Source organism: Hypanus sabinus, unplaced genomic scaffold, assembly GCF_030144855.1.
Source record: "Hypanus sabinus isolate sHypSab1 unplaced genomic scaffold, sHypSab1.hap1 scaffold_560, whole genome shotgun sequence".
Lineage (NCBI taxonomy): Eukaryota > Metazoa > Chordata > Chondrichthyes > Myliobatiformes > Dasyatidae > Hypanus > Hypanus sabinus.
This window is the reverse complement of record NW_026781421.1, coordinates 152,973-180,264: the sequence shown is the minus strand read 5'-3', so window position 1 is coordinate 180,264 and position 27,292 is coordinate 152,973.

The following is a 27,292-nucleotide window of genomic DNA, read 5'->3' as shown; positions in this document are numbered from 1 at the left end:
TCTGGTTTGCCCACCATTCAACCATGGCTGATTTTCATTCCAACACCATATTCCTGCCTTCCTCCGTAACCCTGAAGCTACTTAGCAATCATCAATATATTAATCTCTGTCATAAACAGAACCAAATGGCAGCCTCAACTACCCTCTGCAGCAACAAATTCCACAGATCAGACATCCTTTGGCTGAAGAAATTTTCTCACCTCAATTTTAAAGGGAAGCGTCTTTATTCTGAGCCTATGCTGTCAGATCACAGACTCTCCGTCTAATGGAAACATCCTCTCCATGTCCACTGTATCCAGGCTTTCCAGCATTCGGTAGGTTTACTTAACCATACATCCCTCCACCAACCCCACTGTCCCTCTGAACTCCATTGAGCACAGGTCCACAACCATCAAATGCTCCTCATACATAAAGCCGATCATTCCTGAGATTATTCTTGTAAACCTTGTTCGCAACACACCACGTGATCGTGAGTCACGAAGCGGAGGGCGGGGCCGATCTGCGGCGCACAGTCTCACGTGACCTGTTGGCGGGCCTCCCCTTTCAGTGCTGAGAAAATAGACAGCCTGGGCTCCTGGTTTGGATCGCTTAATGCAGATTCCGTGAAGCCGATACATTTCTGACAAGCCCAGATAACTGGGTACTAAATGAGTAATAGGCCCTCATTTCGGGGCTCAAGGCCAACATCGGATCTCCCCGCCCGGGATCGGTCTCAATACTCACCGATTCTTCAGTCCGCAGACAATGATCCCAAATCCGCAGAACGCAACCCACCTGGAGACTGTGAGCATGTGCAAAGATATAGGCGCATCATCCGGAGGGCGGGGCCTCGGAAGCGACGCAGAGTTGCAGCTCATCTGTGATTAAATGGGAGGGGCAAATCGGATCACGTGACTCCTCCTCGCGCGCGCGCGCGCGCTCTCTCTCTCTCTCTCTCCACCCACCCCCCCACCCCCTTCCCGGGGCAGTGACTCCAGCTGTCCATTACTCTTTGGAAAGAAGCAAACATGCCACTCACATCTCCTCTCACCCTAAATGTATTAGACATTTCACCCCCAGGAAAAATATATCGTCTGTCCACTCTATTTATTCCTCTCGTAATCTTATAAATGTCCAGTCTCACCCCAGCCTGCGCCGCTCTGGAGTAAACAACACAAGTTTGTGCAACCTCTCGTTACAGCTCATGCCCTCTAATCCAGGCAATATCCTGGTAACCCGCTTCTGCGCCCTCTCCAAAGCCCCGACATCCTTGTGAGAATGGGGGCGACCAGAACTGTATGAAATACTTCAGATGTGGTCTTAAAACTGTGTTACGAACTGTTACGTTTTAGAGACGAACCAGCAGCAATAGAGTTCACACTGGAGTCTGGTTTTGATGTTTAAACCACTCTCTTTATTAGTATCTACTTATAGTAACAACGAAATAAAGGAAAGGTAACAGTGTTATGTGTGTATATGTGTAACTATAACTCTAAACTATCTAAACTGAGGGAACAAAGCTTAGAGTCTTGAGATGGTAAAGTAGGAAAGTTCAGTCATCCCCGGAATAAATGATGGCAGAGAGATATTTGTGTTCCACGGTGAAACGTAGAGAAAAGGCCGTTACTTCGACATAACCGTCATCGAACATTTTATCCGTTGAATCTGTCCATATACGAGTTATCAGCGAAAGTGACCTGTCACAGGAATACCGTCTACCAGGGGTTACCGTACAACATACCCAAGCAAGGGTTAACACAAGGGACAACCATACACGTTCGTTGTGGTTCTGTGCACCAATGATCAACCCACTCTTTTGGGCATAGGAGAGTTCCAAGCCACAGCTGCAACAAACTGAAGCTATCAGCTTTTCCAGTCTCTCCTTCTCTCTTTAGACTGGCCGACTGCCTGTCTGCAGATCTCTCTCTCTCTCTCTCTCTCTCATGGTTAATCCACAGTCAGCGCCGTCAGCCTGTGACTGACGACATAGTCCCGCCTCCTCACGCTGGCGCTCTTAAAGAAACAGTTACGACCGCAGGCTCGTAACGGCTGCAACACAACTTCCCGACTTTTGAACTCAATGCTTCAACTAATGACAACCACGCCATTTGCCTTCTGAACCACCCGATCAATCTGTGCAGTCTCTTTCAGGGAGCGTTGAACTTGGAGTCTGAGATCCCTCTGATCATCAACAGAGTTCAGGATTTTGCATTTAACAGTGTACTCATTGTCTCATACATTCCACCTACCGAGCTTCCGAGATTATCATCACTAATCAAATCTCACTGAGATTTCTCAGGTCCTGTTGAATTTATTGCCAAGTGCACAAGTACGGGAAGGTACAGGTAGAGAATCACTGACTTGTGGCAGCATCACAGGCAAGTACATTCAGATAACACACGGAACAAACAATGATACGATTCTCTGTCAGTAACAATCTATTATCTATAAATATGTCATTATGCGTATTTTAAATACAATACGTTCTGTCATATTCAATATTAAAATGTGCAATAACGGACTTGGAAATGTTGAATTTGGTCCCTGTTTCCATTCCTCCTGTAATCCACCACCAGCTCCTTTGTTTTTGTCACAATGAGGGAGAGATTGTTATCTTGACACCACTGTGTCGGGGTGATGACTTCTTCTCTGTGGGCTGTCTCGTTATTATTTGAGATTAGGCCAGTCAGTGCAGTGTCCTCACATATTTAATAAACTGATTGGAGCTGTGGGTGGCGACACAAGTCATGGATATACAGAGAGTAAAGGAGGGGGCAAGGAGACACCCCTGTGGGGTATGTGTGCTGAGGGTCAGAGAGACAGAGGTGAGGGAGCCCATTCTCGCGATCTGACAGGAAGTCCAGGATCCAGCTGCACAAGACAGGGTGAAGGCCGAGGTCTCTGAGCTTCTTGTCGATACGTCACGCCTTCGTATGGCTACTGCTCTGCCCATGACTGCAAGGAACTGCAGAGAACTTTGGTGCGCAGAGAACATCAGAGAAACAAGCCTCCCCTCAATGGACTCTTCCTACACTTCCCCAGCCTCGGAAAAGCAGGCCATGTACTCAATGATCCTCACAACCTGGACATTCTTGCTGCAAACCCGCTCCCCCATCGGGGAAGAGACACAAAAGCCTTAAAGCGTGTACCACCAGGCTCAATGTCGGCTTCCTGTCTGTGGTTATAATCCAAATGAATGGTCTTCAGTCCGATAAAATGGACTTAACCTCACAATGTAACTCGACGTGACCCTGCACCAGCTGTCTATCTACACTGCACTTTCTCTGCAGCCATAATGCTTTGTTACAGTTATTGTTTTGTCGTATATCAGCTCAATGTACTGTCGTAATATATTGATCTGTGTGCATGGTACGGCAGGCAAGATTTTCACAGTAGCTCGGTACGTGATAAGAAAAAAACGAATTCCCCATTTTAACTGTGTGGAAATATTAGACAGACTGAGCGTCTGCTTTGGAACCTCAGGAGGAAACTTAACTGAACTGTTGTCATTTCTGAGGAATGCAAATAAATAGAAAAGGCTTCAATCTCGCATTACGATCTGCGGTAACTGGGATCAGGTGACCGGTGATCAGTTTACCACCGACAGATGCCGGGGGGACATAATAATCAGAAAGTCCCTAGTCGCAGCCGTATAAATAAAATGTGATATCAGTAGGTGTGTGGTGCATGACAATACACAATAGGTGCCGGAGTAGGCCATTCGGCCCTTCGAGCCTGCACCGCCAGTCAATGTGACCATGGCTGATCATCCACAATCAGTACCCCGTTCATACCTTATCCCCGTATCCCTTGACTCCGCTATCTTTAAAAGCTCTACTTAACTCTTTCTTGAAGACATCCAGGGAATTGGCCTTCACTGCCCTCTGCAGCAGAGTATTCCATAGATCCTCATCCCTGTGGGTGAAAATTTCCTGAACTCCGTTCTAAATGGCCTACCCCTTATTGTTAAACTGTGGCCTTTGGTTCCGGACTCCCCCAACATTGGGAACATGTTTCCTGCCTCCAGTGTGTCCAATCCGTAAATAATTTTATCTGTACCAATCAGATCCCTTCTCATCCTTCTAAGAATGTGAAGGAGATAGACAACCTGAGCAAAGTCACAGATTGATGAAGGGGAGGAATGATCCATTTTGATACAGAGGGAAGCGGAGAGTTTGATATTGTTCCTGATGCCGGAACTGTAGCCAGTAAGAAGATGAAATCTTGTTTCTCCAAATTGTTCTGAGCTGTGACAGAGTTTTTTTTTATCAGAAGACACCATGGAGACTAAAATTATCTGAGTTGAAATGTCCTTCACCCACTGACGTGCTTTGTAACGTTTTAACAGTGTAGAGAAGTCAAAGGATTTGTGTATGGGAATCTCAAACACAACAGCACGTTAGTTCCGCTGTATCTGTCAGTTCGCCAGGACTTGAATGCCACCGATCCTTGAATGTGGAGGCAGAGATGTTGGGGAAGACAGCGCCCCACTCGCTGCAAGGAGAGCCCGAACACGTGTCCATGTCCGCGATCTGATTTGATACATTGCCATGACTTGATAGCAGTGTGACGTCATTCACTGACGAAAGGTCTCGGCCCGAACGTTGACTGCTCGTTTCAACGGATGCTGCCCGACCTGCTGAGTTCATCCAGCTTGTTTGTACCTGTTGATGTCATTCACTGGCTCTCATTTTGGAAGGGATTCAGTCGGCCATCGCAGATACACCAGCAGCTTCGCACTGGGAAGCGGCCGTTCACCTGCTCCGTGTGTGTGAAGAGACTCATTCATTTAACCCACCTTGTCATGCTCCGGTGAGTTCACAATAAATAGAAGCCACATTTCTGTCCGGAGTGAGCAAAGAGTTTTACTCAATCATCCCGGCTGCTGCAACGCCAACAACTTCACATCAGGGAATAAGTTCAAATCAGCTCCGTGTTAAATGTTTTACCATCACGGTGACAGAAGGCAGCTGCAGGTTCATGAGGGACAGTTACTGTGAGATTCTGCAGTTCCTGCGACTGCTCATCGCACCCAGGATTGAACCCTGGTCACTGAGCATTGGAGGTTTCTGTTCTGCTGATGTTAGCCTTGAACTAGACTGGTGTTTAATATTGTGGATCCGTGAAAGATAAATCAGTTCTGTATTCACTCCACTGTCTCAGGTAGTTACTGTCTTTACCACACTCACAATGTACGCTAGAAAGGCCACTCGGCCTATCTTACCCCTGCCCATGTTTCTGTTCCATATCAGTACATCAAAACCTATCCGTGCCATTCCCCTATCACTCTCCCTGAGATGACAGGTTTCAACTAGTCACACACAGTGGGATAGGAGATTTCCGTTGAATTTCATAGAATCATAGAAGTCTACAGCATATTACAGCTGTGCCGACCATGTAAATTACTCTGGTAACTGTCTAGAATTTCCCTACCGCATAGACAGCTATTTTCCTGAGTTCCATTTACCTCTCTAAGAGTCTCTTAAAATACCCTATTGTATCCGCCTCTACCACCGGCGCTGGCAGTGCATTCCACACAGGCACCACTCTTTGTTTAAAAAAACTTAGCTCTGGCATCTCCTCTGCAGGTACTTCCAAGCAGCTTAAACCTATTCCCCCTCGTGTTAGCCGTTTCAGCCCTGGGAAAAAGCCTCTGGCTATCCACACGACCAATGCCCCTCATCATCTCATACAACTGCATGAATCTCCTGCATGATTTTCTCCGGGCTGAACAAGACGATGAGCTCAATGTGGTTGTGACGTTCTTCAGGGCTCCGGACGAAGTTGGTTAAACTCATTCTTCCCCGCTCTTTTGAACGTTTTGTGTCATTTTCACCAATTTTAAAGGACTGTGCCTCAGACAGCTGGGTTGTTGCAATTGTAACAATTGCAGCAATAGATCACTAATGTAGTCTGGTTTCGATGTTAAATCCACTATCTTTATCAGTATCTACTTCAAATATAAAAGATTAAACGAAATAAACAGAAGTTAACAGCGTTATCGTATATATATGTATGTAGAGCTTCCAAACTATCAAGCTTGGGAAACAATGCTTAAAGTCCTAAAATGATAAAGTAGAAAAGTTCAGTAATCCACGGAATACATGAGAGAGGGGAGAGATTTGTAAATCCACCCGAACATGTAGAGAGAGGGCAATTACGAAGAATTCCACACACATTCCACGCTGGGTAAACGAAATAACAGTCGCCGAAGATCTTATCCGTCGATTAGTTCCAAAATCCACTTCGAACTATCACCAGGTGACAGTGACAGGAATACCGTCTTCAAGTGGTTACCGTAGAACACCCCGATACCAGGTAAGGGCCAACAAAAGTGATTCCACAGTATACTCCAGCAAATTCACAAATATGGATTATACGAAGTGACAGTCACACATCCGTTGTGCACGGCGTGCCGATCATGAACCCGATTTTCTGGGCATTGCAACCCATAGCAGTGACAAGCTGAAGTTCCAACAGCTTTTCTCTCTCTCTCTCTCCCTCTCTCTCTCTCTCTCTCTCTCTCTCTCTCTCTCTCCCTCTCTCCCTCTCTCCCTCTCTCTCTCCCTCTCTCCCTCTCTCCCTCTCTCCCTCTGCAGCAGCTTGTGTCTGACGTCACAGTCCCGCCTCACTCAGACACTTAAAGCGACACTCCAGTAAACGAACCTGCGGTCTCGCAACACAATGCATCTCTAAAGTCTGATAGTAGACTAGCGAGTGAATCTGCCATGGTACAGTCGGAAACCAAAGAGTTGCCAGCCTGAGTCAGGGCTTTGGGGCTCCACAGAGAGATGGGGCCTGGAGTTCACGAGGAGGAGGTGGAATCAAACCAGCAGGCTGTGGCTACAATAGAAAGATCGGAAACATTTGGAAACAGGTTGACTGGAAAAAAAAAGGTGGTTAGTTTCTGCAAAATACTAGTGGAAATTAACAGATCAGGCAGTAAATGTGGAGAGGAATAAATAGACAACGTTTAGGCCGAGCCGCTTCAGCTCGATTGTGTACTCCGCTAATTAGTTGCTCCCTGAATTGCAGAGTTCCTTCTGCATTTTGTGTGTGTGCGTCTCTGAATTTCCAACAAATGCAGAATCTCCTGTGTTTCAGATCTGCGTTTTACTTTGGCATGAGATACACGTTAATACTGAGTATATTGTTTATGGGAGCCGCTTTCTGCGTTAAAACAGCGGCAGATTTTTCTATACACACGAAAAAAAAATGAGGTACGGACATTAAAGCAGTGCTTGCAGAAATGTTTAATGGCACCGTGACTACCCATAAGTCCCTGCGTTACAGTTTTTGGCCGGCACTGAAGCACAGATGAAATGCGCAGGCGTCAGGGCTGTGGCGTCTCCGAGTATGACGCATGCGCACTGTACTCAGAAGGCCTTTGAAATATCGAGTGCAGGTAAGAGCAATTCTCTCTCTTTACTTTAAACACCGATTTCGGGGCAATTCCTGTGACCCGCAATCCCAGGAGAGTCCTGCTCTCTTCCCTCTCTCTCAGTCCCCGATCCGTACACGGGCCCCAGCGAATGGGAACCGATGGTTCTCAGACAGAGCTGAGCTCCAGCTTGGGAACTCAGAGAAAGGGCACAAAAACTTTTACATCACCAGTTGAGAAAATCACCTTTGTTCTACCTCCAATCGCAAGCAAGAGAAAATCTGCAGATGCTGGAAATGCATGCAACGCACACAAAATGCCGGCGGAATTCAACATTAGTACTTTTTTCCATAGATGCTGCCTGGCTTGCTGAGTTCCTCCTGCATTTTGTGTGTGTTGCTTGTTCTAACTCCTCTTGCTCTGGACTTTTCTACCAGTGAGAACATGTTTTATCTCATTCTGTCTGGGTACATAATGATATCAAACACCTTTGCCCTGGCAACAAGTAGCGTTCACATCTCAGATGTGCCAGACTACAATGAGACAGACTACTGCCCTTCCCTTCATATCCATTGGCATTGCCATCACTGAGTTCACCACTGTCAGTCATTTGGGGGTGGGTTCAGGGGAAATATTTATGTCCAATATAGAAACTGGTGTTACCTGTGTGGATTGTGGTGATGCAAAAGTTGCTGGAGAATTTGCAAGTGGGAAGAAGTGGAGTGATATTTGGAAATCTGACTTTTTAAAGTGTAATTTAGCAAGCAAACCACATATGAACAAAGTGCAAAAGCTCTGGTGAGAAAATCCTTCATTACCCTGTTACGTACCCCGTAACTGGGTGTCTTACCAGCAAAAATAGAAGTATCCGTTTATTTTCAAAACAGTGTTTATTAGTAAAATATACAAATCAACATCAAGAATGCAAATATACAGATAATACACTTTAGCAATACTAAACTTAAAAGTGTGGGTATAATAATAATCAATAATAAACAAGCTATCGTTGTCTAGGGGATAATGAATTGTCATATGTGAGTATAAAGTTCAGTTCATACAGGCTGAGGTAGTTGTTGGTTGATGTGTTGTAATTGTTGGTGAGAGAGAGAGTGAGCAAACAGTAACAGCTATTGTCTTGCAAACCATCCTTTACGATCTTGATCTATTGATGTGTTGTTGTGGCCATTCAGGTATGACCCCTATTACCTTTAGCTAGACTGTTCTTCTATGGTGGACTCGTCACCCAGGCAAGGGTGGACACACCCACAAGCCCCCACCGGCCTCGCTATAAACACTGTGAGTTAAAATTCTTCATTCGGACTCCGATGTCCCCAACTTTTCTCGTGGGTTCCAACACTTAAACATTGCTCACTAGTGTGTCGCTTGGTGCGTCTGAGAGGTGTATCCCCAGACCTCACTTTTATCTCTACTCACATGCTCTCAGGTGTCAATCAGTTTTCAATGGCTGAGCCCATCAAACCAGCCCACTCCGGCTGTCCACTGAGGAATTTTTATGAACAGAATAGTACCAAGTAAACAGCCCTCTCCGGAGCCGTGAGTCTTACAGGAGTCATAATATGGTCTCTCTCCCCCGGTGTTATCTAGCCCCTGTCTGAAGCAAATGTTCCATTCCAATATGTTTTGCTCCATCTCTTTCTCTCTCATTAACAGGCTGGCAACAGTAACGGTTTGTAATTCTCCCAGGGGAGGGGGACATGGGCAACCCTGCACCCTTCTGCCCATCAGAGCTGTTCATCCTTCGTAACAACCTGTTCCAGGCCTGTTAAACCAGTTGCGTCAGAGTGCAGATGAACTCGATTGAACCCAGAGGAGATCAAAGTTCCTATCGACAGTGATTTGCTGGCTATTAAAATGAATGCCTCTCCATATAAAATTCACTGTGCACATCTTGTCACTGGCTAAAAATGCACAGTACAAGATTTATGTGCACACTGGTCATTACAAATTAGGGGGGACATTGGTGGGTAGGTGAGGAGACCTCCAGTGTCCTTGAGGCCCTCACCTACAAGATGTGCATCCAGCTGCAGCTTGTAACCCTGCACTTGAAGGAGTTGGAACTTGAAATGGATGAATTCTGGATCATCCAGCAGTTGGAGGGCGTGATAGATATTACATGAAGGAAGGTGAGTTACACACAAGGTGCAGGACACAGGAAATTGGGTGAGAGTCAGGAAGGGAAATGAGGTTAAATAGCCATCGCAGAGTACTCTTGCGGCCATCCCCCATAACAACAGGTGGACCACTTTAGAAACTGTTGAGGGGAGTTGCCTGGCAGAGGAAAGTCAAAGGGGTGAGAGGGGATTGGTGAGTTAGGGGAGCAGAACAGGAAGGGGTCTAATATTCTAGCAGTGAGGCTTGCTAGAGCTAGTGTGGGGGAGGGTGATGTAAATTGTAAGGGGAATAGGAGGCAGAATGACAGAACAGATAGTGGAGAGATTGAATTGAATTGCCTTTGTTATGTGCATCCTTCATATACATGAACAGTAGAAACCTTTATATTACATCTCCATCTAAATGTGCAATGTGTAATTTATAGTAATTAATAATAAATAGGACTGTCAATACAACATGAAAGTGCAATTGTATCAGCATGAATTAATCAGTCTGATGACCTGGTGGAAGATGATGATCGGAGCCTGTTGCTCCTTTTGCTGTGGTACCGTTTCCTGGATGGTAGCAGCAGGAACAGTTGGTGTTTGTGGTGAATTGGGTCCCCAAAATCCTTTGGGCCCCTTTTACACACCTGTCTTTGTAAATGTCCTGAATAGTGGGAAGTTCACATCTGCAGATATGCCGGGCTGTCCACACCACTCTCTGTAGGTTCCTGCGATTAAAGGAAGTACAGTTCCCATAACAGGCAGTAATGCAGCTGGTCAGGATGCTTTCAATTGTGTCCCTGCAGAAAGTTATTAGGATTTGGGGCCCCATCGCAAACTTCTTCAGCCGTCTGAAGTGAAAGAGGTGCTGTTTTGCTTTTCTCACAACATAGCCAGTATGTGCAGACAAAGTGAAATCTTGGTGATTTTTATACCAAAGAACTTAAAGCTGTTCACCCTCTGAACCCCAGATCCATTGGTGTCAATGTAGGTTAGTCTGTCTCCATTCCTCCTGTCGTCTACAATCAGCTCCTTTGTTTTTGTGATAATGAGGGAGAGTTTGTTTTCTGACACCAGTCAGATGTTGTTCAGACCTCAGACAGAGTCAGCAATCAAATGGTTGAGCATGGTGCGATGAATGTGCTGAGCTGTGTATATCACAATGCAAGAAGCATCGTAGGAAAGCCAGATGAGCTCAGGACAGGGAATTATGATATTGAATCAATTACTAGGACTTGTTTCCACCCAACAGTCTGTGGTGTTTGGAGGAACAGATTTGTCGGGAGATCACAATAGACAATAGGTGCAGAAGTAGACCATTCGACCCCTCGAGCCTGCACCACCATTCTGAGATCATGGCTGATCAACTACTATCAATACCCGGTTCCTGCCTTGTCCCCATATCCCTTGATTCCCCTATCCATAAGATACTTATCTAGCTCCTTCTTGAAAGCATCCAGAGAATTGGCCTCCACAACCTTCCAAGACAGTGCATTCCAGGGCCCCACAACTCTCCTTAACTCCTTAGTTTTTCCTTAACTCTGTCCAAAATGACCAACCCCTTATTCTCAAACCATACCCTCTGGTACTGGACTCTGGAACATATTTCCTGCCTTTATCTTGTCCAATCCCTTAATGATCTTATATGTTTCAATCAGATCCCCTCTCAATCTCCTTAATTCCAGCGTGTAAAAGCCCAGTCTCTATAACCTCTCTGCGTAAGACAGTCCAGACATCCCAGGGATTAACCTCGTGAATCTACGCTGCACTTCCTCGACAGCCAGGATGTCCTTCCTTAACCCTGGAGACCAAAACTGTACACAATACTCCAGGTGTAGTCTCACTAGGGCTCTGTACAAATGCAAGAGGATTTCCTTGCGCTTGTACTGAAATTCCCTTTGTAATAAAGGCCAATATTCCATTAGCCTTCTTCACTGCCTGCTGCATTTGCTCATTCACATTCAGTGACTGATGAACAAGGACTCCTAGATCTCTTACCTAACTCTACACCATTCAGATAATAGTCTGCCTTCCTGTTCTTACTCCCAAAGTGGATAACCTTACACTTATTCACATTAAACGTCATCTGCCAAGTATCTGCCCACTCACCCAGCCTATCCAAGTCACCCTGAATTCTCCCAACATCCTCATCACATGTCACCCAACATACCACCCAACTTAGTATCATCAGCAAATTTGCTGATGTTATTTTCAATGCCTTCATCCAAATCGTCGACATAAATTGTAAACAGCTGTGGTCCCAATACCGAGCCCTGTGGCACCCCACTAGTCACCACCTGCCATTCCGAGAAACACCCATTCACCACTACCCTTAACTTTCTATCTGCCAGCCAGTTTTCTATCCATGTCAATGCCTTCCCCCCGATGCCATGAGCTTTGATTTTACCCACCAATCTCCTATGTGGGACCTTATCAAATGCCTTCTGAAAATCGAGGTACACTATATCCACTAGATCTCCCCCGTCTAACTTCCTGGTTACATCCTCGAAAAACTCCAACAGATTAGTCAAGCATGATTTAACCTTGATAAATCCATGCTGGCTCAGCCCAATCTTATCACTGCTATCTAGATATGCCACTATTTCATCCTTAATAATGGACTCTAGCATCTTCCCCACCACCGATGTCAGGCTGACAGGTCGATAGTTCTCTGTTTTCTCCCTCCCTACTTTCTTAAAAAGAAAGATAACATTAGCCATTCTCCAATCCTCAGGAACTGATCCTGAATCTAAGGAACATTGGAGAATGATTACCAATGCATCCGCAATTTCCAGGGCCACCTCCTTTAATACCCTAGGATGCAGACCATCTGGACCTGGGGATTTGTCAGCCTTCAGTCCCATCAGTCTTCTCAACACCATTTCCTTCCTAATGTTAATGTGTTTCATTTCCTCTGTCACCCTATGTCCTTGGGTATCACAGACCATGCCAAGAAACAAAGGTTGATTCAATAACTGATTTTAACTTTCCATATTTTGACTAGGACTCCCATAATGTAAAAGGACTAGATGGGGTAGAGTTTGTCAAATGTGCCCTTATTCAGTACGTAGAATTCCCGATGCAGAAGTATGTAATAAGCTGTTAGGAAATGATCCAGGGCTGGTGACAGACATTAGTGATCATAATGCCATGAGACTCAAAGTAAATATGGAAAAAGAGAGGTCTGGACCACGGGTTGAGATTCTAGATTGGAGAAAGGTCAATTTGGATGGTATCAGAAAGGATCTGACGTGTGGTTTGGGACAGGATGTTTTCTGGCAATGGTAAGTGGGAGGCCTTCAGAAATGAAATTTTGAGCGTGTGGAGTTTGAATGTGCCTGCCAAAATAAAAGCTGAAAGGTACCTGGTGTGGGGAGCCGTGCTTTTCAGGAGATATTGAGGCCCGGATCATTTTGTTCCTCTGAATGCCTCAGACTGTTGGGTGCTACCAAGACTCATTAATGACTACAAATCATAATTCCAAGCCTTGAGCTCATCTGACTTTTTTTTTTACTCATTATCTGTTAGTTTCCAAAAGCTTCCCAATAGTTTTTGCTCTTTTGTTTGCCCTCACTTTGGCTTTTATGTTGGCTTTGGCTTCTCATTTCAGCCAACGTTGTGTCCTCCTGCCTTTCCAATACTTCCACTTCTTTGGGATGTATCAATCACTCGGCTCCCGAATTGTTCCCAGAAACTCTAGCCATTGCAGCTCCATTGTCCCTCCTACATTTTCCCTTCCAAACAAGTTTGGACAACTTCTCTGCCATAGAAATATGGAGAAGTTCTGTACAGAAACAGGCTATTTGGCCCATCTAGTCAATGCCGAAAAAACATTTAAGCTGTCTAATACAACTACCTGCTCCGGGATCATCACCCTCCATAACCCTACAATCCAGGTACCTATCAAACTTCTCTTAATCGTGAATTTGAGGTCATATTCACCACTTGCGCTGGCATCTCATTCCACACTCTCCCAACCATTTCAGTAAAGAGCTTTTCCACACTATCCCGTTAAATGGTCACCTTCCACTTACCCATGACCTCTGGTTATCATCCCACCCAACCTCAGTGGAAAAAGCTGTCAGCATTTACCTGATCCATACCCTCATAATTTTCTATACTTCTCACAAATCCTCAAAGCAAGGTTTAATTTCCTTGTTTATATTTAGAGCCTTTTTTAGGTGTATAAAATGATGAGGGGTATTGATCGTGTGGATAGCCAGAGGTTTTTTTCTCAGGGTTGAAATGGCTAACTTGAGGGGGCATAGTTTCAAGGTGCTTGGAAATAGCTACCATGGGGATGTCAGCCATAAGTTTTTTATACACAGAGAGTTGTGGGTGCCGGTAGCGGTGGTCGAGGCAGATACAGTAGGGTCTTTTAACAGCCTCTTAGATAGGTACATGGAGCTTAGGAAAATAGAGGGCTATGCGCTGGGGAAATTCTGGGCAGTTACCAGAGTAAGTTACATGGTTGGCACATTTTAGGCTGAAAAATCTGGAATATGCTGTAGACTTCTATGTTTGAAGTTGAACAGCAAAGTAACTTCTCTTCTTTAAACTGTACATGTCTAGGATTTTAATGCCACTTTCCCACACTCCCATAGACCCTTTGTCCATCTCCTGAGTAAATAGAGATGAAAAATTATTTAAGATCTCGGCCATCTGCTTTGGTTCCACACGTGGGTTGCACTCTCTCTTGGAGGCTGCTTCGAGGGTCTCTCTCTCCTGAAGCAAATACAGTTCTCTTTATATCATGCAGTCATGTACACAGATACCTGTGGGTTCACCCCCCTTAGTTTCTCTACAGATGGGTATTGTTAACTTTATCAGTCATAAATTGTTTGTATAACAGTTTTATTTGCTACTATGTGTGGATGCAGACAGACACAGGCCCACCACCCAAAGTCTGCTGCCCTTGTAAATAGTCACTCGCTCTAATTGCTTATCTTGCAGGAGCCATGAGAAACACAAGGCACAATGTGCTTCTCACACCAAGGCTGCTCACCCGCTCAGCTTATCTCATGGGAAAGCAATTGTGCCTTTATACTCTTATTCTCAAGCTCATGGATGCTATGACCTTTAAAAAAAATAGCCAGGGTCACAAGCGGCCTACGAGATGCTAACTTCTTAATATTACAGTGATATCTTAATTCCAGGTGTTGATCCACGCCCTTAACACATCCACCTGTCCTACACTGTTACTTGTATTGAAATATACCGGGCTCAGCATATTCACAGCACAATGCTCAACTTTTTCATTCCTGACTTTGAGGACAGAACAACATCTGTCTCCACCACCCCTCCAATATCTGTTCTGTTATTCAGGCTCCCATTCCCCCTGCAACTTTAGATTAAGCCCCCGCCCCCCCCTTACCCCCACCTCCCACCATGCAGGTCTATCAGCCCTTTGGCTTTCCTCTCCCAGATCTATAAAAAGGAGGTGCATACCAGCTACAGGTAAATAGGAAGAAATGGGGTACAAGAAATTCAAGTGAATACTTATGAAAGAAATAAAAGAAGGCATGAGGTTGTCCCAGCAGACAAGGTGAAGGGAAATCCTCAGAGATTCTGCAGATGCGTTGAGAGCAAAAAGATTGCAAGCGAAAAAAAAAAATCATCTGAAAGATCAGAATATGAGGAGACAAAATAGATGGGGGAGATATTTTTCTGCTTCTGTATTTACACAGAAGATGGACACAGTATATAGAAGTGAGGCAAAGCAGCATCAACTCCATGGACCCTGTACAGATTACAGAGGTGGAGGTGTTTGCTGTCTTAAGGGAAATTACCATGGATAAGTTCCCAGGGCCTGTCAAGTTGTTCCCTTGGACCCTGTGGACGACAAGTGCAGAAATTGTTGAGGTCAAAGCACAGATACTTAAATCCCCGTTAGTGACAGGTGAGGAACTGGAGGATTGGAGGACAGCCAGTGTTGTTCCACTGTTCAAGAAAGACTCTAAAAATAAACTAGGAAATTATACATTGGTGAGCCTGATATCACTAGTGGGAAAGTTATTGGAAAGTGTGTGCAGGTTGCAGATATTTCATTTTAAAATCTTTTTTTAAATAAATTATTATTGATGATTAACAAAAAAGATACATTAAGTCGATATGTCATTATGTACAATAAAAAATTAAATTAGCAAATAACTGATTAACAAAGCTAAGCAATATATCAGTAATAATAAGAAAAAATAAATTTATAAGAATATTTTTTGAATGAAAAAGAAGCAAAAAAATACCCTGTTAACTAAAAAAAACCCTGAAAGAAAAAAACAAAAAAATGCATTAGCAGCAGAACCCCGGAGCTATACATCATACACGCTTGCATAAAAAATAAACATCAATCCACTAACTCAAATCCATTTAAAGAAAAATCAGAATGAAACCATATTAATTAACTCAAATCAGATGATAGAGGTGGGCAAATGAACTCCACCTTTTCTCAAAATCAAATCGAGAATCAAAAGTTTGACTTCTGATTTTCGCCAAACTAAGACATAACATCACCTGAGAAAACCATTGTATCAACGTAGGAGCAGAAGCATCTTTCCATTTCAACAAAATAGCCCTTCTGGCCGATAATGTGACAAATGCAATTACATGTTGGTCTGATGGAGAAATACCATGAAAATATTGAGGGATTATGCGAAATAAAACAGTCAATTTATTAGGTTGTAAATTAATTTTTAAAACTTTAGAAATTGTAGAGAAAATAAACTTCCAAAAATGTTTCAGTACAGAACATGACCAAAACATATAGGAGCTGGATATACAAGTATTTGGATCAATGTGGACTGATTCAGGATAGGCAGCATGGCTTGGTCCTGTCTAACCGATCTTACAGAGTCTCTCGAAGAAGTTATCAGGAAAGTGGTTGAAGATAAGGCAGAGGATATCTACGTGGACTTCAGCAAGGCATTTGACGAAGTCTCATATGGGATGTTGGTCAAGAAGGTTCAGTCACTCAACATTCAGGATGAGATAGTAAATTGGATGAGTAAATTGGGAAAAGCCAGAGTGTGGTAGCAGATGGTTGCCTCTCTGACCGGAGGCCTGCGCCTAGTGGTGTGCCACAGGGATCACTGTTGGATCTGTTGGTGTTTGTCATCTATATCAGTAATCTGGATGTTAACATGGTTCGCTGGATCAGCAACTCTGTGGATGAAACCAAGATTTGGGTGTAGTGAACAGCAAGGAAGACTATCACGGCTTGCAGTGTGATCTGGACCCGCTGGAAAAATGGGTTATGTAATGCAAAATGGAATTTAATTGAGACAAGTTGCATTTTGGTAGGACCTAGGTCTTACACAGTGAATGGGAGGGCACTGAGGAACACTGTTGAAGAAAGGGATCTGGGAATACAGATTCACTGGGAATTCACTGCAAGTGGTGTCACAGTTTGATAGGGACGGAAAGAAAGATTTCGTCACATTGGCCTTAATAAACCAAAGTACTGAGTACAGGAGATGGATGTTATGTTGACTTTGTACAAGACATTGGTGAGGCCTAATTTGGAGTATTGTGTGCAGTTTTGGTCACCTACCTACATGAAAGATGTAAAAGAGGTTGAAAGAGTTCATTGAAAATTCACAAGGATGTTGCCAGGTCTGGAGCACTTGGGTTATAAGGGAAGATTGTACAGGTCAGGATTTTATTCCTTGGAACATAAAAGACTGAGGGGAGATTTGATTGTGATAGAGGGGCATAGCTCGGGTAAATGCAAGCTGGCTTTTACCACTGAGATGGGGTGGGACTACAACCAGCGACCATGGGTTAAGGGTGAAAGGTGAAACGTTAAGGGAAACATGAGGGGAAACTTCTTCACACAGACGGTCATCTGGGTGTGGAATGAGCAGCCAGCACAAGTGGTGCAATTTCAGCTTTTAAGATCTTTGTATAGGTACCTAAATGGTAAGGGTATGGGAGTGTGCAGTTGAAGTAGTTCAGCACTAACTAGATGGCCAAAATGGCCTGTTTCTGTGTTGTAATTTTCTATTACTGTAACAAGAACCTGAAATAATACAAAAATTCATTCTAAATCCTTTTAACAGCTGTGAAGACCAACCATTCATCTCAGCAGGAATTTTTTTTTATATATGGCATTAAAACTGTGGCACGTTAAGTTAAGGAAAATCCCAGTTGCACATCAAGAAAGACTATTTGCATGAGACTGTTTCAGTTACTGTGGGGCCAGGCACCAATGCTGCTCAGCAGGAACCGGGAATAATACCAATGCATAGAGTCAAACTGAGCCAAGGTACAAATTGGAGATGGCAGAAATGCCCATTCCTATAGAGACACAAGAGCATGAGGAAATTGATGGTCATTCCAGATACCAGCAATGTGCCCAGTCAGGAGATAATTTCTCTCTCCAACTTGGGTTGAACCTCACTGTAACAGTGTGATACCAGTTCAAACCTTGGCAACTCAAGTGATCTCATCTGAAATGTTGTCCTACACCCATTGATGGATTTTGTAAATCTTGTTACAGGTTGAGAATGAGAAGGAATTTATCTCCAAGACTCTCAAACACGGCACACCAGTTTTGCAGTCTCTGACTAGATACTTAAGAAGTGGAGCAAGAGATTCAATAGACCATCTGTCCTTCACAGACTGTGGGGAGGGATTCAATCGGTCCTTTGGCCAACTAGCATGTCTGTCTTTTTACGCAGGGGAAAGGCTGTTCACCTGCTCAGACAGTGGGAATGGATTGACGCGGTTATCTCGATTGAAGGTACATCAGCAAGTTCACACTGGGTAAGGCCATTCACCTATTCCGTGTGTGGGAAGGGATTCAGTCAGTCTTCCCACCTGTGCACACACCAGTCAGTTCATAACACACCAGGCAGAGGCTGGTCATCTGCTGAACTTCTGGGAAAGGATCCACTCAGTCATCTGACCTAATGGCTCATCAGCGAGTTCACACAGGGGATAAGCCGTTCACCTGCTCAGATTGTGGGAAGAGATTCATTCATTCATCCAGCCTACAGAGACATCAGCGAGTTCACACTGGGGAGAAGCCGTTCATCTGCTCAGAATGTGGGAAGAGATTCACTCAGTCATCCACCCTACAGAATCACCAGCGAGTTCACACTGGGGAGAAGCCATTCACCTGCACAATCTGTGGGAAGAGATTCACCCAGTCATCCACCCTACTGAGTCACCAGCGAGTTCACACTGGAGAGAGGCCATTCACCTGCTTAGACTGTGGGAAGAGATTCACTCATTCATCCACCCTACTGAGTCACAAGCAAGTTCACACGGGGGAGAGGCCGTTTACCTGCTCAGAATGTGGGAAGGGATTCATTGATTCATCCAGCCTGCAGAGACACCAGCGAATTCACACTGGGGAGAAGCCGTTCACCTGCTCAGAATGTGGGAAGGGATTCATTGATTCATCCAGCCTACGGAGACATCAGCGAGTTCACACTGGAGAGAGGCCATTCGCCTGCTCAGAATGTGGGAAGGGATTCATTCAGTTATTCCACCTACAGAATCATCAGCGAGTTCACACTAGTGTGAGGCCGTTCACCTGCACAATCTGTGGGAAGAGATTCACCCAGTCATCCACCCTACTGAGTCATCAGTGAGTTCACACTGGAGAGAGGCCATTCACCTGCTCAGACTGTGGGAAGAGATTCACTCATTCATCCACCCTACTGAGTCACCAGCGAGTTCACACTGGGGAGAGGCCGTTTACCTGCTCAGAATGTGGGAAGGGATTCATTGATTCATCCAGCCTACAGAGACATCAGCGAGTTCACACTGGGGAGAGGCCATTCACCTGCTCAGAATGTGGGAAGGGATTCACTCAGTTATCCAACCTACTGAGTCATCAGCGAGTTCACACTGGAGAGAGGCCATTCGCCTGCTCAGACTGTGGGAAGAGATTCACTCATTCGTCCACCGTACTGAGTCATCAGCGAGTTCACACTGGGGAGAGGCCGTTCAGCTGCTCAGTCTGTGGGAAGAGATTCACTCGGTCATCCGACCTACAGAGTCACCAACGAGTTCACATTAGGGAGAAGCCGTTCACTTGTTCATTCTGTGGGAAGGGATTCACTGAGTCATCCACACTACAGAGTCACCAGCGAGTTCACACTGGAGAGAGGCCATTCACCTACTCAGTCTGTGGGAAGAGATTCACTCAGTCATCCAACCTACAGACTCATCAGCGAGATCACACTGGGGAGAAGCCGTTTACCTGCTCAGATTGTGGGAAAAGATTCATTCATTCATCCAGCCTGCAGAGACATCAGCGAGTTCACACTGGGGAGAAGCCATTCATCTGCTCAGAATGTGGGAAGGGATTCACTGATTCATCCAGCCTACAGAGACATCAGCGAGTTCACACTGGGGAGAAGCCGTTCACCTGCTCAGAATGTGGGAAGAGATTCACTCAGTCATCCACCCTACAGAATCACCAGCGAGTTCACACTGGGGAGAAGCCATTCACCTGCACGATCTGTGGGAAGAGATTCACCCAGTCATCCACCCTACTGAGTCATCGGCGAGTTCACACTGGAGAGAGGCCATTCACCTGCTCAGACTGTGGGAAGAGATTCACTCATTCATCCACCCTACAGAGACACCAGCGAGTTCACACCGGGGAGAAGCCATTCATCTGTTCATAATTTGGGAAAGGATTCACTCAGTCATCCCAACTACTGGCACACCAGTCAGTTCACAATGGGGAGTGGCCGTTATTATGAATCCCTAGGTTTTGTTTGCTGTGGACTGTCATTTTAAGAGAGAGAGACAGAAATTAGGATGGTGAGTCAGTCTGACTTGCAGGTTGTTTAATTTGCTCACAGCTTGTTTAGTTTTAACTGAGGACAGAGACACTCAGATGGAGAGGAAGGAGGAAAAGTGGAAGGATTGGAACCGGGGAACTAGTGGCTGAGGGTCACTGTTTGGAACTTTCCTGTGACCACAAGGGTGGGTTAATTATCGATTCACCGTATATCGAATGTGTGGTTATCACCTCGTTTGATCCATGGGTGTGGATCGGATTTGGCGTATCCTGTGAAGACCACTTATGTGTTAACCCTTGTCTGGGTTTGATGTGATAATTCACTTGAAGATGATACCCCTTGTGACAAGTCACTTTCAGTGATAATTTGTATGTGGATTCGGAACGATGAAGCATAAAATCTACAGCGACTGTTGTCTCGTTTTACCACGGTGGAGCCTGTGGAATTCGACATAATTGCCTTCTCTCGCCATTTACCCTGGATTACAAATATCGCTCTCATCATCTATTCTGTGGTTGTACTGAACTTTCATACTCTAACACATCAAGACTTGAAGCCTTGTTTCCCCCAAGCTTAATAGTTTGGAAATTATATTTATACACATATATACACATAACTTATGATTATCTTGCTTAAGTTACTGTATTATAACTAGATTCTAATAAAGATCCTTTTATTATCAAAAACTATCTTCAGGTGTCGTCTATTGCTGCTGGTTCGTTTCTAAAGCGTTACGATTCATAACAAAATTGGGGGTTTGTCCTGGATATGAACAGATTTGGGAGCATATTGATTGATTAATTATTGATTTCATTGGGGAAATCCCTTTTGATTTATTTGTGTGTGGAATATCAGCATCAACAGATGTTGATAGATTTCCGGAAGCCTCAACCTCTGAGGCATGAGAGGATGCCAGTAGGATTGAGTTGTTGAGTATTGGTAAAAGGTGAAATTGACAATGAAGAGAGCACATATGAAGAGGATAATAGCAGAACATTATTTATCTGAGGGTGTGTTTAAAGTGGAGGAGTTGGAGGTGTTTTCTGAAAGCAATCTTAGCGAGCTGGAGGTCCAGTACAAGATAGAAAAATTAAAGATGGAGGCTGCAGAAAGGCAGAGGCAGTTTGAGGCTAGAGAGGCAGAAAAACAGAGGGCGGAAGCAGAAAGACAGAGGGTGTTAGAGCTGGAAAATATAGAGAGATTGCAGCAAAGGGGTCTGGCATTAGACTCTGGTGATAAGTTTGAGGCCAGTCAGTAAGTTAAATTGGTAGAACAAACATGAGGAAAGTGGTTCGACAGTGGTTCTCCCTATAGATGCTGCCTGGACTGCTGTGTTCCTCCAGCATTTTGTGTGTGTTAGTTAAATTGGTACCTCCTTTTTACGAGGCAGAGTTTGATGAATACTTTCAGCTGTTTGAGAAGGTTGCTCAGAGTTTAAAGTGGCCAAAAGAGGACTGGCATATTCTCTTACAAAGTGTAATTAAGGGGAAGGCTCAGCAAGCATATTCTGTTTTGACAGTTGATGAAGCAGCTGATTTTGACATAGTGAAACAGGGTGTGCTCTAAGCTTATGGGTTGGTCCCTGAAGCATACAGGCAAAAGTTTAGACATTTGGAAATCTGTGAGGCAGACTTATATGGAATTTGCTTATGAGAAGTATGTGTGTTTTGACCACTGGTGCACATATAAGAATATAAGTGATGATCTTAACAGCTTGAAAGAGTTGGTTTTAATTGAACAATTTGAAAGATGCGTCTCTGATGACATAAAGGCATATTTAGATGAAAAGGATGCTGCCACTTTGCAGGAGTCTGCTAGATCAGCAGATGAGTTTGCTTTAACTCATATTGTTAAAGTTACCCAGAATAAGAGTTTCCAAAAGAGTAGCAGGGATTACCAGGGTAAACCAGAAATTAAAGCTGGGACTAGTGACACGAGTAAGGATGAAGGGAAGCAGCTGAAGGAGAAATATTCTGGTCTTACTTGTTACTATTGTAAGAAAGCTGCTCATATGATGACCAATTGTTTAATTTGAACTTGCATTTGGTCAGAGAGTGAGGGAGCTTTGACCTTGTTACAGGAACAGTGGATTGATGGGGATGTACATGTTAACTTGTGAGACTATGTTTTGAAGTTCAAAAACAAACTACAGCAGTCCTGTAGTCTAGCAAAACATCTGAAGAAGAAAAAGAAAAAGGAACCAGTCCCGAATGCCTGTGTTCAGTATGTTGAAGCACCGATAACCCCATAGGGTTCTGAACATTCTGTTGAGACTCAGTTAAGGACTGAGAGGTCTGACTGAGTTAAGAAGGGATTTGATTATTATATATCTGATGGGTTTGTATTAGTACAGGAAGGGTCTGCGAAGGTACCAGTGAAAATTCTTCAAGATGCTGTGGCTTCTCAGTCACTTATATGAGACAGCGTTCTAAAGTTTGGTGATGACACTGACACTGGTGAGGTAAATCTTATTAAAGGAATTGGGGGCGGCGTGGTTTCTGTGCCATTGCACAAGGGACCTTTACAGTCAGGGTTGATTTCGGGACCTGCTAAGATCAGATTATGCTCCAGTTTACTGGTGGAAGATATTACTTTGCTGTTAGAGAATGACCTGGCAGATGGTAAAGTTGTTCCTGCAGTGCAGTTGACAACTAAGCCAACCACTGTCGACCCACAGATGGATTTTAACATTTATCCTTCCTGCGCAGTAACTCACAGTATGGCTAAAAAGTCTGCCGACGCAGACATTTCTGTGCAGCATGATTCTGATACCCATGACAGCCAAAATCGGGATTCAGATTATGCTGACTTGTCAGGGACTTTTCTGCCTTCAGTGTTTAAACAGTATTCATGTAGACAGTCTGATGAGAAAGATTTATCCCTGTCTAGGAAGTAGTTTATAGCAGAACAGAACTGGGACCCTGAGATTGAAGCTTTAAAAGAAACAGCTCTTTCTGATGATGAGATTAAGAAAGTGCCAGTAGGGTATTATCTCAAGGATGGAGTGTTAATGAGGAAGTGGATGCCGCCTGCTATACCTGCAAGTGAGGAATGGGCAATTGTTCACCAAGTTGTAGTTCCTAAAGTTTACAGGACTGAAAATTTAACTTTGGCCCACAGTATGTACTTTGGTGGCCATTTTGGAGTGAATTATACTGTAAAAAGGATTATGAAGGAATTTTACTACCTAATTTGAGGAAAGATGTTGTGATCTTTTGCAGAACCTGTCACACTTGTCAAGTTGTGGGTAAACCTGATCAGGTCATACCAATGGGCCCACTCCAGCCTATACCTGCATTCGGTGAACCCTTTTCCAAAGTTATAGTGGGTTGTTTTGGCCTATTGCCAAAGACTAAAGGAAGCCATCGGTATTTGCTAACTATTATGAATACCTCATCCAGATTCCCAGAGGCACTACCTCTCAGGAATATGAAAGCTCAAACTGTGACGAAGGCTCTTACCAAGTTTTTTACTTTATTTGGTTTGCCCAAAGAAATCCAATCTGATCAAGGAAGTAATTTTACATCTGGATTATTCCAGCAGGTAGTTTGTGAACTGGGAGCTAAACGAATTACATCGTCTGTGTACCATCCAGAATCACAAGGGGTTTAGAAAGATTTCATTCTACCCTCAAAACAATGATTAAGACATACTGTGTTGAAAATGGAAAAGACTGCGATGAAGGAATACATTTGCTTTTGTTCGCAGTAAGAGAGTCAGTACAGGAATCACTGGGCTTTAGTCTATTTGAACTTGTGTTTGGTCAGAGAGTGAGGGACCTTTGACCTTGTTACAGGAACAGTGGATTGATGGGATGTACATGTTAACTTGTCAGACTATGTTTTGAAATTCAAAATCAAACTACACCAGTCCTGTAGTCTAGCAAGACAAAATTTAAAGATTTCTCGAAACACAATGAAGTTTTGGTTTGATTAGTGGGCTTGCGAAAGAAAATACCAGGTGGGGGATAAGGTGCTTGCTTTATTTCCAATGTGGGTGAATCCACTTAAGGCGAAACTCAATGGACCGCATGAAATAATCTCTCGTTAACTATGTGAATTATGTTATTAAAAGACCTGACCAACGTAAACCAACACAGGTGGTACACATAAATAAGATAAAGCCTTATGTTGACAAGCAGGCACCATCTGTGAGTGTTGTCAAAACATTTGAATCTGGCAACCCTGAGAATGAAACAATTGACTCGTCCGAGACTTTTCACAAGCCAAACACTGTCCCAGTTAAGCTAATGAACTCGGTTGTTCAAGAAATCATTGATAACAAGTTGGCTCATCTGCAGCCAAAGCAACAACAACAGCTGAAGGAATTAATTCTGAAGTATAAAGATTTATTTCCCATCGTTCCCAAGCAAACTCCGGTCACAGTATATGACGTAGATATTGGTCAAGCCAACCCAATTAAACAATATTGTATTGTATGAATATATTGTATATTGTAACAATGAATATTGTATGAATGTAGAAGAGTGTAAATTGGCTGAGCAAGAAATTGAATATATGCTGAACAATGGTATTATTAGGCCTGTGATTATGGACTGTGCCTCTAAGAACCATGTCTGTAAAAGAGAGAGAGAGACAAGCACAAGCAGCTTGTTACAGAGACAGATAGAGCGGAGGGCCTGCATGAAGGACAGCTGGTGTTCAGCACAATGGTATTTAAAGGAGCATTGCTGTTTTTTTCATAGGACAGGCAGACACACAAAGGCTAGTGGGAAGAGTTGTCAGTGAAGTTTTAAATGCTCTCGCGTGTGGGGTTGAGGATCAGTTATGAGAAATCGGTCTGTGACTATTAGTGCATGTGAGAGCAACCCTGTGAAATCTGCTGAAACCCTTGCCTGGGTTGGTAGATTTCACTTGAAGAAGAAGCTCTTTAGTTGCTCGCATTTGACTACATTGGAAGATTCGGAGAACATCGACACCTGTTTACTTGGATGCCAAATCTCTCACTCACTTCAATCCCGTGAACTGAACTGAATATCCTTACCACACCAGCGTAAGATTGTATCATTTACCACCTAAGTTTGGGACATATATATTTAAAACTATATATGCATAACTCTGCTAAATTTTGCACTGATTATGGAAAGGTAAATGCAGTAACAATAACAGATGCCTATCCTATCCCTCAGTTGAATGATTGCATCGTAAGGTTGGAAAAGCTATATTTCTAACAAAGATTGATCTGTTGAGAGATTATCGGTGTGTTCCGTTGACGGACGGAGGTAGAGAAATTTCTGTGTTTCTGACACCATCTGGGTTGTACGATTACAATGTTTTGCCGTTTGGAATGAAAAATGCCCCAGGAACATTCCAGAGAATGATTGATTCTGTAATTCGAGGGTTGGAACACACAGATACCTGTTCTAATGACGTAGTCACTGGGAGTGACACTTGGGAAGAGCATATCTCTGCAGTAGAAAAACTGTTTGACAGGCTTTCCCAGGCCAGCCTTACAGTTAACTTAGCTAAGAGTGAACTTGGCCATGCCACTGTGACCTATGATGGCTATGTTGTAGGTCAAGTCAAGTTGGCTTCTGTTCAGGCAAAAGTCCAGGTAATTTTCTGAAGTTTCTATTCCGACTGGTAACAAGGCTCTTGGAAGGTTTCTGGGAATGGTTGGATATTATCGTAAGAACTTTGTAAGAGCTTTGCTGGTATCGCTCTTCCGCTGACTAATCTCCTGAAGAAGGGTGACAAGTTTGTTTGGACCAAGTCTTGTCAGGAGATTGATTGAAAATTATTATTTGAGATTAGGCCTATCAATGTAGTGTCGTCAACAAATTAAATTCACAGATTGGAGCTGTGAGTGGCGACACAAGTTGTGAGTGCACAGAGAGTAAAGGAGGGGGCCAGGGAGACAACCATGTGGGGTATATGTGCTGAGGGTCAGAGAGACAGAGTGAGGGAGCCCACTCTCGCAATCTGACAGGAAGTCCAGGATCCAGCTGCACAAGACAGGGTGAAGGCCGAGGTCTCTGAGCTTCTTGTCGATACGTCACGCCTTCGTATGGCTACTGCTCTGCCCATGACCGCAAGGAACTGCAGAGAACTTTGGTGTGCAGAGAACATCAGAGAAACAAGCCTCCCCTCAATGGACTCTTCCTACACTTCCCCTGCCTCGGAAAAGCAGGCCATGTACTCAATGATCCTCACAACCTGGACATTCTTGCTGCAAATCCGCTCTCTCTTCAAGTAAGCGATACAAAGGCGCTAAAGCGCGTACCACCCGGCTCAAGGTCGACTTCCTGTCTGCGGTTATAAGCAAAATGAATGATAAAATGGACTCGGCCTCACAATGTAACTCGACGTGACACTGCACCATATGTCTATCTGCACTGCACTTTCTCTGCAGCCATAATGCTTTGTTACAGTTATTGTCTTGTTGTATATCAACTGAATGTACTGTCATAATGTATTGATCTGTGTGGATGGTACGTCAGGCAAGAGTTTCACTGTAGCTCAGTACATGATGATAATAAACAATATCCCCATTTTAATTGTCGGGAAATATTAGACAGACAGAGCTTCCGCTTTGGAACCACAGAAGGAAACTTAACTGTTGCCTTTTCTGAGGAATACCAATAAATAGAAAAGGCTTCAATCTCACATTACGGTAACTGGGATCAGGTGACCGGTGGTGGGTCTCCCATATCAATATCAGAATCAAGTTTAATTGCACCAGCATATGTCATGAAATTTGTTGTCTCTGCGGCAGCGGTAGAACCTAACTCATAACAATAGATTTTAACAGCTATGAGTTAAGAAAATATACACATTCTATAGTTAAATTAAATAAGTAGTACAAAATTTAAAATAATACAAATGTAATAAACTATTTTAATTGTGTGGAATTATTTGACTGACTGGGTTGTTGCTTTGGAAATTCTGGAGTGAAGCTTAGCTGAACTGTACACATTTATGAGAAGCTCAGATAAATCAAAAGGCTAAATTCTCACATAAAGGGGTCACACATCCAGAAACATTGGCTGCACTTCAGCAGGTAAAAACATTTCAATGAAATATGCTGAAAATATTGCA